Raw genomic sequence first — 13,692 nt, forward strand, 5'->3', positions numbered from 1 at the left:
TGCTTCATTTCATTCATTTGATCCTCAATCACTGATACTCTTTCTTCCAGTTGATCGAGTTGGTTACTGAAGCTTGTGCATTTGTCATGTATTTCTTGTGTCATGGTTTTTATATCTGCCAGTTCATTTATGGCCTTCTCTGCATTGATTATTCTAGTTATCCATTCTTCCATTCTTTTTTCAAGATTTTTAGTTTCTTTGCACTGGGTACGTAATTCCTCCTTTAGCTCTGAGAAGTTTGATGGACTAAAGCCTTCTTCTCTCATCTCGTCAAAGTCATTCTCCATCCAGCTTTGATCCGTTGCTGGCGATGAGCTGCATTCCTTTGGAGGGGGAGATGTGCTCTTATTTTTTGAATTTCCAGCTTTTCTGCCCTGCTTTTTCCCTATCCTTGTGGTTTTATGTGCCTTTGGTCTTTGATGATGGTGATGTACTGATGGGGTTTTGGTGTGGGTGTCCTTTCTGTTTGATAGTTTTCCTTCTAACAGTCAGGACCCTCAGCTGTAGGTCTGTTGGAGATTGCTTGAGGTCCACTCCAGACCCTGGGTATCAGCAGCAGAGGCTGCAGAAGATAGAATACTGCTGAACAGCCTGTGTACCTGTATGATTCTTGCTTTGGAAGCTTGTCTCAGGGGTGTACCCTGCCACGTGAGGTGTGGGGTGTCGTTCAGCACCTAGTCGGGGGTGTCTCCCAGTTAGGCTTCTCAGGGGTCAGGGACTGACTTGAGCAGGCAGTCTTTCCGTCCTCAGATCTCAACCTCCGTGTTGGGAGATCCACTGCTCTCTACAAAGCTGTCAGACAGGGTCGTTTGCATCTGCAGAGGTTTCTGCTGCTTTTTGTTTAGCTGTGCCCTGTCCCCAGAGTTGGAGTCTACAGAGACAGGCAGGCCTCCTTGAGCTGCTGTGGGCTCCACCCAGTTCGAGCTTCCCAGCGGCTTTGTTTACCTACTTAAGCCTCAGCAATGGTGGGCGCCCCTCCCCCAGCCTCGTTGCTGCCTTGCAGTTAGATCACAGACTGCTGTGCTAGCGATGAGGGAGGCTTGGTGGGCGTGGGACCCTCCCGGCCAGGTGTGGGATATAATCTTCTGGTGTGCCATTTGCTAAGACCCTTGGTAAAGCGCAGTATTGGGGTGGGAGTTACCCGATTTAACAGGTGTTGTGTGTCTCAGTTCCCCTGGCTGGGAAAAGGGATTCCCTTCCCCCTTGCGCTTCTCAGGTGAGGGGATGCCTCGCCTTGCTTCAGCTCTCACTGGTCGGTCTGCAGCAGCTGATCAGCACCAATTGTCCGGCACTCCCTAATGAGATGAACCCTGTACCTCAGTTGAAAATGCAGAAATCACCCATGTTCTGTGTCGATCGGGCTGGGAGCTGGAGACTGGAGCTGTTCCTATTAGGCCATCTTGCTCCGCCCCCCAGGACGTTTTAAAATCCCTTCTACTTTTCTTTAGTTTAATTTGTTTTTTTTTTTCCAAAGTTTTGACATGGAAACTAGATAATTGATTTTAGCCTTTCTCCCTTCTCTGGCATATGAATGAATTCTCATAAAGAGAAACCTGTATTATTTGGGAAAGAATGCATTCTGTAAACACCCTAGTAGTAAATATAGCAGTTAGTTTCTTTTTACGTGCCTTGTTTTAAAATTATGAATTCTAAGGCATGTTGTATAGGCCATTTTCCTTAATGCGTTTATATATCCATGAACAATATACAGTATGATTTTGTATGTGTTTTACAACTTAGGTAAGTGATACATAATATTCTACAGGTTCTTTTTTTAACTCATTTTTTTTTGTGTGTATATGTGTAGTTCTAATTCATATTTATTACTTTATAATATTCTGTCATTTGAATATACCAGGATTTTTCTCTGTTCCCCTGCTAATCTACTTTTCAGTTATTCTTTATTGCTAATACTAATGTCTACATGGTGTAGCAGTGAACATTCGGATTCAGTTCTCTTTGATCATATAAGTCAGTTTCTTTAGGATATAAACCTAGCAATAGCATTCCTAAGATATAAAACTAGGAATAGTGTATTTTCAACTTTAATGATATTATCAAACTTCTCCCTAAAAAGGTCCTACCAGTGTATACCTTCCAGTAGAGGGTGAGAATTTCTGTCACTCCTCATCTGAACCCCATAAGTTGTCATCTGACTTCAACATTTTAATCAGTTTGGTGAGTGTGAGATGATACATAATTTTAATTTACATTTATACCATTATTGATTTTGTCATTTTTTTCACGTATTTTACTGGCTGTTTCGTTTCCTTTTATGTAAATTTTTACTTCACTGATTTTTCAATTGGGTTTTGCCATTTTTCTTATTGATATGGAAAAGTTTTTTTATGTGGTTGGAATTTAATTCTTGTTAAATGTGTTGCAGATAATCTTCTCTGAGCCCATGGCTTCCGTTTTGTTTTTTGTATCTTTTTACCATTCATACTTTTCAATTTTGACAATTAAATTTAGTAATGTTTTTCTTCATGGTTTTTGCTTCACATGCTCATGTATGCATGTGTGTGTAAGACACCCTTTCCCTCCTAAGGCCATATAGGTATTTTGTTTATAGAGAAGTGTTATGGCATAATGATTAAGAGCCAGGGCTCCAGAACAAGCTAAGTTAAAACTCCACCTCTATCATGTACTAGCTGTGTCTCCTTGGATTCTCTGTGTTCCTTTTTTTTTTTTCTTTTTTTTTTGGAGACAGAGTCTAGCTCTGTCACCCAGGCTGGAGTACAGTGGCGCGATCTCGGCTCACTGCAAGCTCCGCCTTCCTGGGTTCATGCCATTCTCCTGCCTCAGCCTTCTGAGTAGCTGGGATTACAGGTGCCCGCCACCATGCCAGGCAATTTTTTTTCTATTTTTAGTAGAGACAGAGTTTCACCGTGTTAGCCAGGATGGTCTCGATCTCCTGACCTCATGATCTGCCCTCCTCGGCCTCCCAAAGTGCTGGGATTACAGGCATGAGCCACCACGCCCGGCCTCTCTGTATTCCTTTTTTAAAAATATGGATGATAATTGTACCCACCTCCAGGGCTGATGTTAGAAAGTCTATGCCTGAATGGTATGACAGTCATGTGATTCCCTTGTGATACTGGTTGTTGAGTATTTTGAGTATCATCTCTGACTAACTCATGGGATTACTATGAACATTAAACGAGGTCATATATATAAAGTACTTATTAATGCCAGGGATGTAACAGGAGCTCAACAGGTGCTTGTTATTTTGTTTTCTAATTGTTTTGTTTTACATTTAAGACTTCAGTCCATCTGAAGTTGGTATTAGGCACAATAATTTACACTCATTAATATTCTTCCACAATATACTTGGGGTACTATACAGAAAAGAATTAATGTCGCAGGTCTAAGATTGCTTCTTCTTAGATAACCCACTTGAAAGTTTGGCCCTTGGCTGGTAAACAGTTCCTTACAGTGCTATAAAACTTTTCATAAATGATAAGAGCACGGTAGGTTTGCTGTGCCTAAACTGTTTGCCAGATAATATGATTTATGCTGAACACCTTTCCTCCTGGGAGTGTAGAATTTTGGTATGTGTGAGGCAGAGGGTACCCACAAGACCATCCCCCAGTGAAACCTTGGGTGCCGAATTTCTTAAAAATATCCATGGTGGGCTGGGTGCAATGACTCATGCCTGTAATCCCAGCACTTTGGGAGGCTGAGGCCGGTGGATCACCTGAGGTCAGGAGTTCAAGACCAGCGTGACCAATATGGTGAAATCCTGTCTCTACTAAAAATACAAAAATTAGCCAGACGTGGTGGCGCCTGCCTGTAGTCCCAACTACTCGGGAGGCTGAGATAGGAGAATTGCTTGAACCCGGGTGGCAGAGGTTGCAGTGAGCCAAGATCATGCCATTGCACTCCAGCCTGGGTGACAGAGCAAGACTTTCTCAAAGAAAAAGAAACAAAAGAAAAAAAAAAAAAGAACATTCATCGTGGACAAGACTTTGCATTCTTTGCATGTATTGTCACAACTGGTTGCTAGAGGAATTAAGCACATCACATCCTGTGTAACTCCATTGAGAGAGGACTCTGGGATGCTTACTCCTGATTTTGCCCCATGTGCCTTTTACTTTTTTAATTTGCTTTGTATCCTTCTGCTGGAATAAATCTTAGTTGTTAATATTACTGTATGCTGAATCCTTTGACTCCTCTTAGTGAATTGTCTATCTTGGGAGTGGGCTTGGGGACTCCTGACACAGGTACTGATATGAAGTTATCTTTGTTTACTTCATGATAGCATCTTTTATATTAATCCTTTGAAATAGCTATGGACTACCTACTACCTTTGGTTTCAGACTAGGATGAATTCTAGAGGAGTTGAGTAAATTGGCACAGATAGGTTGGGAAGTAGTTTACAACTTGTTACACTCTCAGTCTAGTGATCTTGATTTTTAGCCTTATATCTGCTCAGGATAACTCAGAATTTTTGGACTTAATAAACTTTTAACTGATATTTAACTTTCTTGAAGATTAAATATAGCTTTTTCTGATAAATATTATAATCATTGTATGTGCACAATCTTAGGCAAAAACATTTTTTTCTCTTGTAAACACAGTGAGTCCTACTCAGAATCTTCTTTGCAGCAATGCTATGACGAATATGAGAGCTCTCATTGAAGAATAGTTGAACTACAATGTCATTATGATTGATTTTCTAACACTAAAATATATAGGAGGTGATAATTTTAAATCATCACATGGAGGACCTTTATTTTTGGAATGATTTTTATAGGAGGCCCAAAGAAGTGTTTGAATCAGATCATCACTGAAAGTATCTGGCCTTATATTCATTTTATCAGTCTTGCCTTATCTTCACATAGTGGGCAAGTTTAACTCCTTATTTAAATGAGATTCTTGTTCACTTTAAAAGGTAGATCCCAAAACTTGCTTGAATGCTTTTGACACACCAACAAGTAGTTATGCCTTCATTTTCATGAGGCTAACACATTTTATTTACATTTCTTTATCTGTGTTTTACTAAGGGGAGAGCTGTCTAGATTTGGGTTTCTACCTTGTGATTGATGTAGCTAGACTTTATTGAGATTTAAATGTCTGCTGAATGTCATAATATTCTTAGCAGTGTTTGTGTGGGTATATGGGTTCCCCAGATTATTTGCACTGAAATTCGGAATTTCTCCAGTCCAAAATATAAAAGAAGAGTATAAAAGATCAAACCTGGCTTTTATTTGCCTTATTTGGTTTTGAGTTTTAGAATGAATTTAGGAAGTTTTTAATTGCTCTCTAATTTTGTATCTGTGACATTTTACTTAGCTTGGGTTATTTTACTCTAAGGAAGAGACCAGAGATGCTTTAATCTTTTTTTTTTTTTTTTTTCCCTGTTTGAGACAGCATCTCTCTCTCTAACCCAGACTGGAGTGCAGTGGTGCGATCTTGGTTCACTGCAAGCTCAGGTTCATGCCAGTCTCCTGCCTCAGCCTCCTGTGTAGCGGGGACTATAGGTGCCCGCCACCACACCCGGCTAATTTTTTGTGTTTTTTTAGTAAAATTGGGGTTTCACCATGTTAGCTCCTGACGTCAAGGAGCTATCTTTTAGGTATCTCTTGACCTTAAGATTAGTTATCTTGACCTTGAGGTTAGTTATCTCCTGACCTCAAGGTCTGCCCACCTCAGCCTCCCAAAGTACTGGAATTACAAGCGTGAGCCACCGTACCTGGCCGAGATGCTTTAATCTTTCTAACGTGTATTCACATGTACTATCTCAGGTGGTTGCACCTTCTCTACATTTTGCTAGTTTTTTACTTTATTTAACAGTATTATACTACTGTCAAACTGTTTTCATTAAACTCTAGTGAGATCATATTGCTGTTGCTTTAAATCTGTATCTGAATAACAAAGATCAGAGCAGAACTAAATGAAATTGAAATTAAAAAATCATAAAAATGATCAGTGAAATGAAAACTTGGTTCTTTGTAAGGATAAACAAAATTGACAGGCTGCCAGCTAGATTAGCCAAGAAAAAAAGATTCAAATAAGCATGATCAGAAATGATAAAGGTGATTTTACAGCTGATACCATGGAAATACAAAAGATCACCAGAGACTACTATGAACATCTGTATGTGCACAAACTAGAAAACCTAGAGGAAATGGACAAATTCCTGCAAACGTAACATCCCAAGATTGATCCAGTAAGAAATAAAAATAATGAATAATGAAACTGAATCATCATTAAAAAAAAACTACCAACTAAAAAAGCCCAGGACCAGACAGATTCACAGTCGAATTTTACCAGGCATACAAGAGAGCTGGCATCAGTCTTATGAAACTATTCCAAAAAATTAAGGAAGAAGAGGAGGAATTCCTTCTTAACTCATTTTATGAAACCAATATCATCCTGGTACCCAAATCTGGCATGGACACAACAAAAGAAGAAAACTGCTGGCCAGTATCCTTGATGAACATACATGCAAAACTCTTCAACAAAATACTGGCAAACGAAATCAAACAGCAAATCCAAAAAGATAACTCATCGTGATCAAGTGGGTTTTATTTTAGGAATGCAAAGATGGTTCAACATGCGCACATCAATAAATGTGATTCACCACGTAAACAGATTAAAAACAAAATCCATATGTTCATCTCAATAGATGAAGAAAAAACATTTGATAAAATCCAGCATCCCTTCATGATAAAAACCCTCAGCAAACTAGGCATCAAAGGAACATACCTGAAAATAATAAGAGCCCCATATGATAAACCCATAGCCAACATCATACTGAATAGGCAAAAGTTGAAAGCATTTCCCCTAAGAGCTGGAACAAGACAAGGATATCCACTCCCATCACTCCTGTCAGCATAGTTTTAGCCAGAGCAAACAGGCAAGAGAAAGAATAAAAACCATCGAAATTATAAAAGAAGAAGTAATTATCTGTTTGTTGATATTATCTTATACTTAGAAAACCCTAAAGATTCCTCCAAAAGACTTTTAGAATTGATAACTTCAGTAAAGTTTCAGGATACCAAATTAATATACAAAAATTAGTGGTATTTCCATATACCATCAGTGCTCAAACAGAACCAAATTGAGAGCTGAAATCAATTTACAGTAGACACACACACACACACACACACACACACACACACACACACCTAGGAATACATTTAACCAAGGAGGTGAAAGACCTTTACAAGGAGAAGTACGAAACACTAATGAAATAAATCATAAATGATACAAACAAATTGAAATATTTCATTCTTATGGCTTAGAAGAATATCATTAAAATGACCATACTACTCAAAGTAATCTACAGATTCAAGGCAATTCCTATCAAATTACCAACATCACTTTTCACAGAATTAGAAAAAACAATCCTAAAATTCATGTGGAAGCAAAAAGCACCCCAAACAGCCCAAATAATCCTAAGCAAACAACAAAGCCGGCGGCATCACATTACCTGACTTCAAACTATACTACAAAGCTGTGGTAAGCAAAACAGCATGGTACTGGTATAAAAATAGACACACTGATTAATGGAACAGAATAGAGAACAAAGAAGTAAAGCCACATGCATACATCTGACTGAACTTCAACAGAACCAACAAAAATAACAGGGAAAGGACACCCTATTCAATAAATGGTGCTTGGCAAATTGGCTAGTCATGTGCAGAAGAATGAAACCACACCCCTGTCTCTCATTATGCACAAAAATTAACTCAAGATGGATTAAAGGCTTAAATGTGAGACCAAAATTATAAAATCCGTGAAAAAAACCTAGGAAAACTCTTCTGGACATTGGTTTAGGGAAAAGATTTATGAGTTAAGACCTAAAAAATAAATGCAACAAAAACAAAGACAAATGGGACTTAATTAAGCTGCTGCACAGTGGAAGAAACAACAGGGTAAACAGACAACCTACAGAACGTGAGAAAATATTTCCAAGCCATGCATCTGAAAAGTGGCCATATTTAGAATTTACAAGGAACTCAACAAGAAAAACATATATAACTCCATTTAAAAAATGGGCAAAGGATATGAACAGACATTTTTCAATAGAAGACATACAAGCAGCCAACAGACATAAAAAAAAAGCTTAACATCACTAATCATTAGAGAGATGCAAATCAAAACCACAGTGAGATGCCATCTCACACCAGTCAGAATGGCTATTACTAAAAAGTTAAAAAATAACATGTTGGTGAGGATGTGGAGAAAAGGGGAATAATTATAACACTGTTGGTGGGAATGAAAACTGAAAATTAGTACAGCCTCTGTGGAAAACAGTACAGAAATTTAGCAAATAACTAAAAATAGAATTACCATTTGATCCAGCAGTCCCACTGCTGGACATCTACCCAGAGGAAAAGAAGTTACTGTATCAAAATGATATCTGCACTTGTATGTTTATCACGATAAATGTAAATTATCAAAGTGGCAAAGTCATGGACTCAACGTAGCAAATTCATGGAATCAACTTAAGTGTCCATTAGTGTTGATAGGATAAAGAAAATGTGGTGTATATACACCATGGAATACTATGCAACCATAAAAAAGAATGAAACTGAGACTGGGCCTGGTGACTCATGCCTGTAATCCCAGCAGTTTGGGAGGCTGAGGCAGGCGGATCACTTGAGACCAGGAGTTCAAGACCAACTTGGCCAACATGGCTAAACCCTGTCTCTACTAAAACTACAAAAATTAGCCAGGCATGGTGGCACATGCCTGCGATTCCAGCTACTCAGGAGGCTGAGGCCCAAGAATCACTCAAACCTGGGCAGAGGCTGCAATGGCGGAGGCTGCAGTGAACTGAGATCATGTCACTGCACTCCAGCCTGGGCAACAGAGCGAGACTCTTTCTCCAGGAAAAAAAAAAAAAGAAGAAGTATGAAGCTGTATCCTTTGTAGCAACATGGACAGAGCTGGAGGCCATTATTCTAAGTATAATAACTCAGAAACAGGATATCATATACTGCATGTTCTCACTTGTAAGTAGGAGCTAAACAGTGGGTACACATGGATGTAAACATGGAAATAATAGACACTGGGGACTTCAGAAGTGGGGAGGATGGATGGCGGATAAGAGTTGAAAAATTACCTATTGGGTACAGTGTTCACTGTTTGGGTGATGGGTTTCTAGAAGCCCAAACCTCACCACTATGCAACATGTTCATGGAGTAAACTCACACATTATGAATCTAAAATCTAAAAAATACCTGTATCCATGTTCAGGGCCTTTTTCATACTACTGCTACCTTGCCTACATTCCCGAGCTAAGACCATTTGAAATGGTTTATATTTTTCTTAATGCTCCCATCTATTCCTCCTTTAAGGCTGTATTCAGACTTTTATTTTCTCCCCTCCACCTAAGGGTTAACTGTTCAATGTTGAGACCCCATAGCACTTTAAATCGCACACTAGTTTTGTTTTCTGCCTTTCTCCTTCCTGTTACAGCGTGAGGACAGCCTCTTTTCATCTTTCTGTGCTGTGATACTGACAGTGTGTGTAGGTACTCGATAAATGGTTCTTTCCAGTTAGAATTAATTACTCCTTCCTTCCTACTTCTAATCAGTTGCTGCCTCCTATGTTTGGCACTTTATTTCAGTTTGTAGTATACTACTTTGTATTGATCTTCATACCTGCACTGAAGTAATTTTGAAGACAAGGATTGGACTTTTCTTTTCTTTCGTTTTTTTGAGACGGAGTCTTGCTCTTCACCCAACCTGGAGTGCAGTGACATGATCTCGGCTCACAGCAACCTCCGCCTCCAGGGTTCAAGCAATTATCCTGCCTCAGTCTCCTGAGTAGCTGGGATTACAGGCACATGCCACCATGCCCGGCTAATTTTTTGTAGAGATGGGGTTTCACCATGCTGGCCAGGCTGGTCTCGAACTCCTGACCTCGTGATCTGCCCGCCTTGGCCTCCCAAAGTGCTGGGATTACAGCATGCCTGGCCTGGACTTTTCTTTAGTAAAATTCTCATTTTCTGATGCTTATGCCCCTTTAACTCAGGTTTTATCATACATCCTGCATCAGTATTAAGTTTCTTAGTTATGTGTGTTTAGATTCTATTGCTTTGGGTTAGAATAAAGTCTCAAATTTTGGTTTGTGATCCATAAGTTTATTTCATGGCTGGACTTTGCCTTGTTTACATTTGTCCTTTCACTGTGAATAAACAGCCTTTTAAAAATCTTTTCTACTGAGGCCACTGTAGAGTGTTATTTTCCCCATTCATTCATACTCACGAAGTGGTGGGAAGTGTTGGGGAGATGGTATTGATGGTCTCTACAAAGTGATGCAGAAACCAGTGTACTTGTATCTATTAAAAAGTGACAGCAAAAAGTACAAATGACTCCCCCCGCCCCTTGAGCCATTTAAACATAAGTTTCCTACCTGAAGCCCTATGGCCTTCAGATACTTTAATACAGTAATTCCCAAACTTTCTGCCACCAGGGACTGGTTTTGTGGAAGACAGTTTTTCCATGAACTGGAGTGCAGATGGAGATGGTTTTAGGATGAAACCCTTCCACCTCAGATCATCAGGCATTAGATTCTCATAAGGTGTGTGCAACCTAGATCCCTCATGTGCACAGTTCACAGTAGGGTTCACTCTCCTATGAGAGTCTGTTGCTGCTAGTGATCTGACAGGAGGCGGAGCTCAGGCAGTAATGCTGACTTGCCTGCTGCTCACCTTTTGCTGTGCAACCCAGTTCTTAACTGGCCATAGAGTGGTACTGGCCCATGGCCCAGGGGTTAGAGACTCCTGCTTTAATGTATATTTCTTGGAAACAAGAACATTTTCCTATATAATCACAGAATAACCATCTACATCATGAAATTAACATGAATAGATTACTACCACCAAATCCTCAGACCCCATTCAAGTTCCTCCATCTGACCAATAATTTCTTTTCTTTTCTTTTTTAGTTGTCAAATGATCTTTTATTGAAATATTTTCCTTTGTGCTTCTTAACTAGCTGGCCATTCTGCCACACCACTGTTTATGTCATCTATGATATTATGAGGGTGACGGCCATCAACATTGCAGCCCACAGACTAAGCAGTCCCCAGGATCTCTTTAATGGTTCCAGAGAGTTCTCTGGCTAAAGATCGGTGTCCCATCTGTCGAGCAATGTTGACAGTCTCATCAAAAGTGATATTTTCACCTTGTTTAATATTTTCCTGTTTCTTTCTGTCTCCTGGCGGTTCCTTGAGGGCTTTGATGATCAGTGCAGAAGGAGAAGGTGCCACATCAATCTGGGCCTGTCTATTCTGAATAGTCAGTTTCACTGTAATTCTCAGACCCTTCCAGGTACTGGTTGCCTTGGCAATATTATCACCAACCTTTTTTGGAGACAGACCCTGGGGGCCGATCTTGGGGGCCAATGCAGACATGGCATTGACTTTACCTCGGTACACCTCAGATATAAGATATACAACTTTGATATCATTGGAGTGGAACTTGAGCAGCATGGTGGAGGCAGCTGGTGTCAGATGAACCTGGATTTGGTACAACCAAAGAGAGTTGCACCTTGGCCTCTTCTGAAACAAAAACTGAAGGCAATAATATCTTCTATAGTAAAAAGATCCATGTTAGAATGACATGTTGGTTTTATCATGTACTTTAGTCTCTTCAGTCTCCTGGCCAGTGAGTGCTCCTTCAGACTCCTGTGCTTTTTTCTTCTATCTCTCATAATTCTTTGAACACTCCCTTGCTCTTTTGTACAAGATATTTTAGTCTCATCTTTCATTTTTTTCTTCCCTAGGCCTGGAATGAGTGATTTCTCCTAGAGCCCTTGTTCTTTTTATTAGGAAATGCTGTATCAGGGCCAAGTTTTAGGGGCTAGATGTGTTCACTGCTGTTGAAAAGTTGCTGCTCACAGACATCTTCAGTGATGAGAGCTGGGGAATATACATATATACATATATACTTGCACACACATGTATCAATATGTCCACATTATTTATATATTTTGAAAACCATGAATTCACACTAATACCACCAGTTCCATCCTAACACCACAGGATTCAATTCTAGTTTTTTCCCTTTCTATATTTGCAACCTCCGTCTCTGATGGTGATAAACCTGACTTCCATTATTATGCTTAAAATATGTACAGTTATGCATTATTTAACAATGGAGATACATTCTGAGAAATGTGTTAGGTAATTCCATTGTTGTGCAAGCATCATAGAATGTACTTACACAAACTTAGATGTTGTAGCCTACTATATACCTAGGCTGTGTGGTATTAGCCTATTGCTCTTAGGATACAAACCTGTATAGCATGTTACCTTATTGAATACTGTAGGCAATTATAACAATAATGATATTTGTGTATCTAAGCATATCTAAATATAGAAAAGGTAATGCACTGCTCTATGATGTTATGACAGTTACGACATCATTATGTTACTAGGCAATAGGAATTTTTCAGCTCCATTATAATCTTAAGGGACCAGTTTTATATGCAGTCAGTCATTGACCAAAATGTTGTTATATGGTGCATGACTGTTCTTATTTGATTAACTTCATTCTTTGTAACCCACTTCACTTCTGTCACCGTATCCTTTTCCACATTGATGTCTTTCTCATCCTACTTGGACTCTGAAACCTCTACACCATTAATGCATGGATTATTTGAAGGAGGATTTATGGAGATGATCTGGGACATCTTAATCTTAATAATACAGATGCAGTATAAATATTCTAAGACTTAACATGTATCTGTTTTGTTTTGTTTTGTTTTTTCTTTTTTATGGAGTCCTGCTGTGTCACCCATGCTGGAATGCAGTGGCGCAATCTCGATTTCAACTCACTGCAACTTCTGCCTCCTGAGTTCAAGTGATTCTTTGAGTAGCTGGGATTACAGGCACACACCACCATGCCCAGCTAATTTTTGTCTTTTTAGTGGAATAGGGTTTCACCATGTTGGCCAGGCTGGTCTCGAGCTTTGATCTCAAGTGATCCACCTGCCTTGGCCTCCCGAAGTGCTGGGATTACAGGCGTGAGCCACCATGCCTGGCCAGGCATATATCTGCTTTATTATCAAAATGAATGACATTAAAAAATCATGAAAAATGCTTCTGTGTGTAATAAACTTTATAAGATCTGGATCATTTAGCGTGATTAATATGGAAGCTTGGAACTGGAAGTGTGCAGAAAGCTGAAAGCTTCATTTTTTTCAAACAATATTTCAAAAATTTGGTGTAAACTCTGATTTTTAGGGAATCCGAATTAGATTATCTTAATGGTCAGTTTATGTAATAGTGTTTAATTATAATCAGTCATGAAAGTGCACAGCAACTAATCTTGGAAGGATTTGTAAGAATCCTGAGATCAGCTCAATCCTAAAGATTCGAGAAGCATCTATTTCAAAATTATTTGAAAAGGTAAAAACATTGTTTATTTAGAAAAAAATAGCACATATGATACTATGTGGTGTATTTGTAGAGATAAAGAATTTACTGTCCTGCTGACGAGTTGATGGGTGCTGACGAGTTGATGGGTGCAGCACACCAACATGGCACAAGTATACATATGTAACAAACCTGCACGTTATGCACATGTACCCTAGAACTTAAAGTATAATAAAATAGATAAATAAACAAATAAATAAATAAATAAATAAATAAATAAAAGAATTTACTGTCCTTTAAAAGAATCTCATTAAGGGTTCTAAGTATCCAGGAATTTTTTTTTTTTTTTTTTTT

The 13,692-nt window shown here is 39.0% G+C and overlaps 1 protein-coding gene and 1 pseudogene across 1 annotated transcript in view; one reads left to right on the forward strand and one right to left on the reverse strand.

The window, feature by feature from the left end:
• The window catches only part of CCSER2 (coiled-coil serine rich protein 2), a 199,473-nt gene that overhangs the window by 56,660 nt on the left and 129,121 nt on the right, over positions 1–13,692 (forward strand).
• LOC108536724 (60S ribosomal protein L12 pseudogene) lies at positions 11,035–11,451 on the reverse strand (annotated as a pseudogene).

The sequence above is a fragment of the Rhinopithecus bieti genome, unplaced genomic scaffold (assembly GCF_001698545.2).
Source record: "Rhinopithecus bieti isolate Rb0 unplaced genomic scaffold, ASM169854v2 scaffold_12689, whole genome shotgun sequence".
NCBI classification, from domain to species: Eukaryota; Metazoa; Chordata; class Mammalia; order Primates; family Cercopithecidae; genus Rhinopithecus; species Rhinopithecus bieti.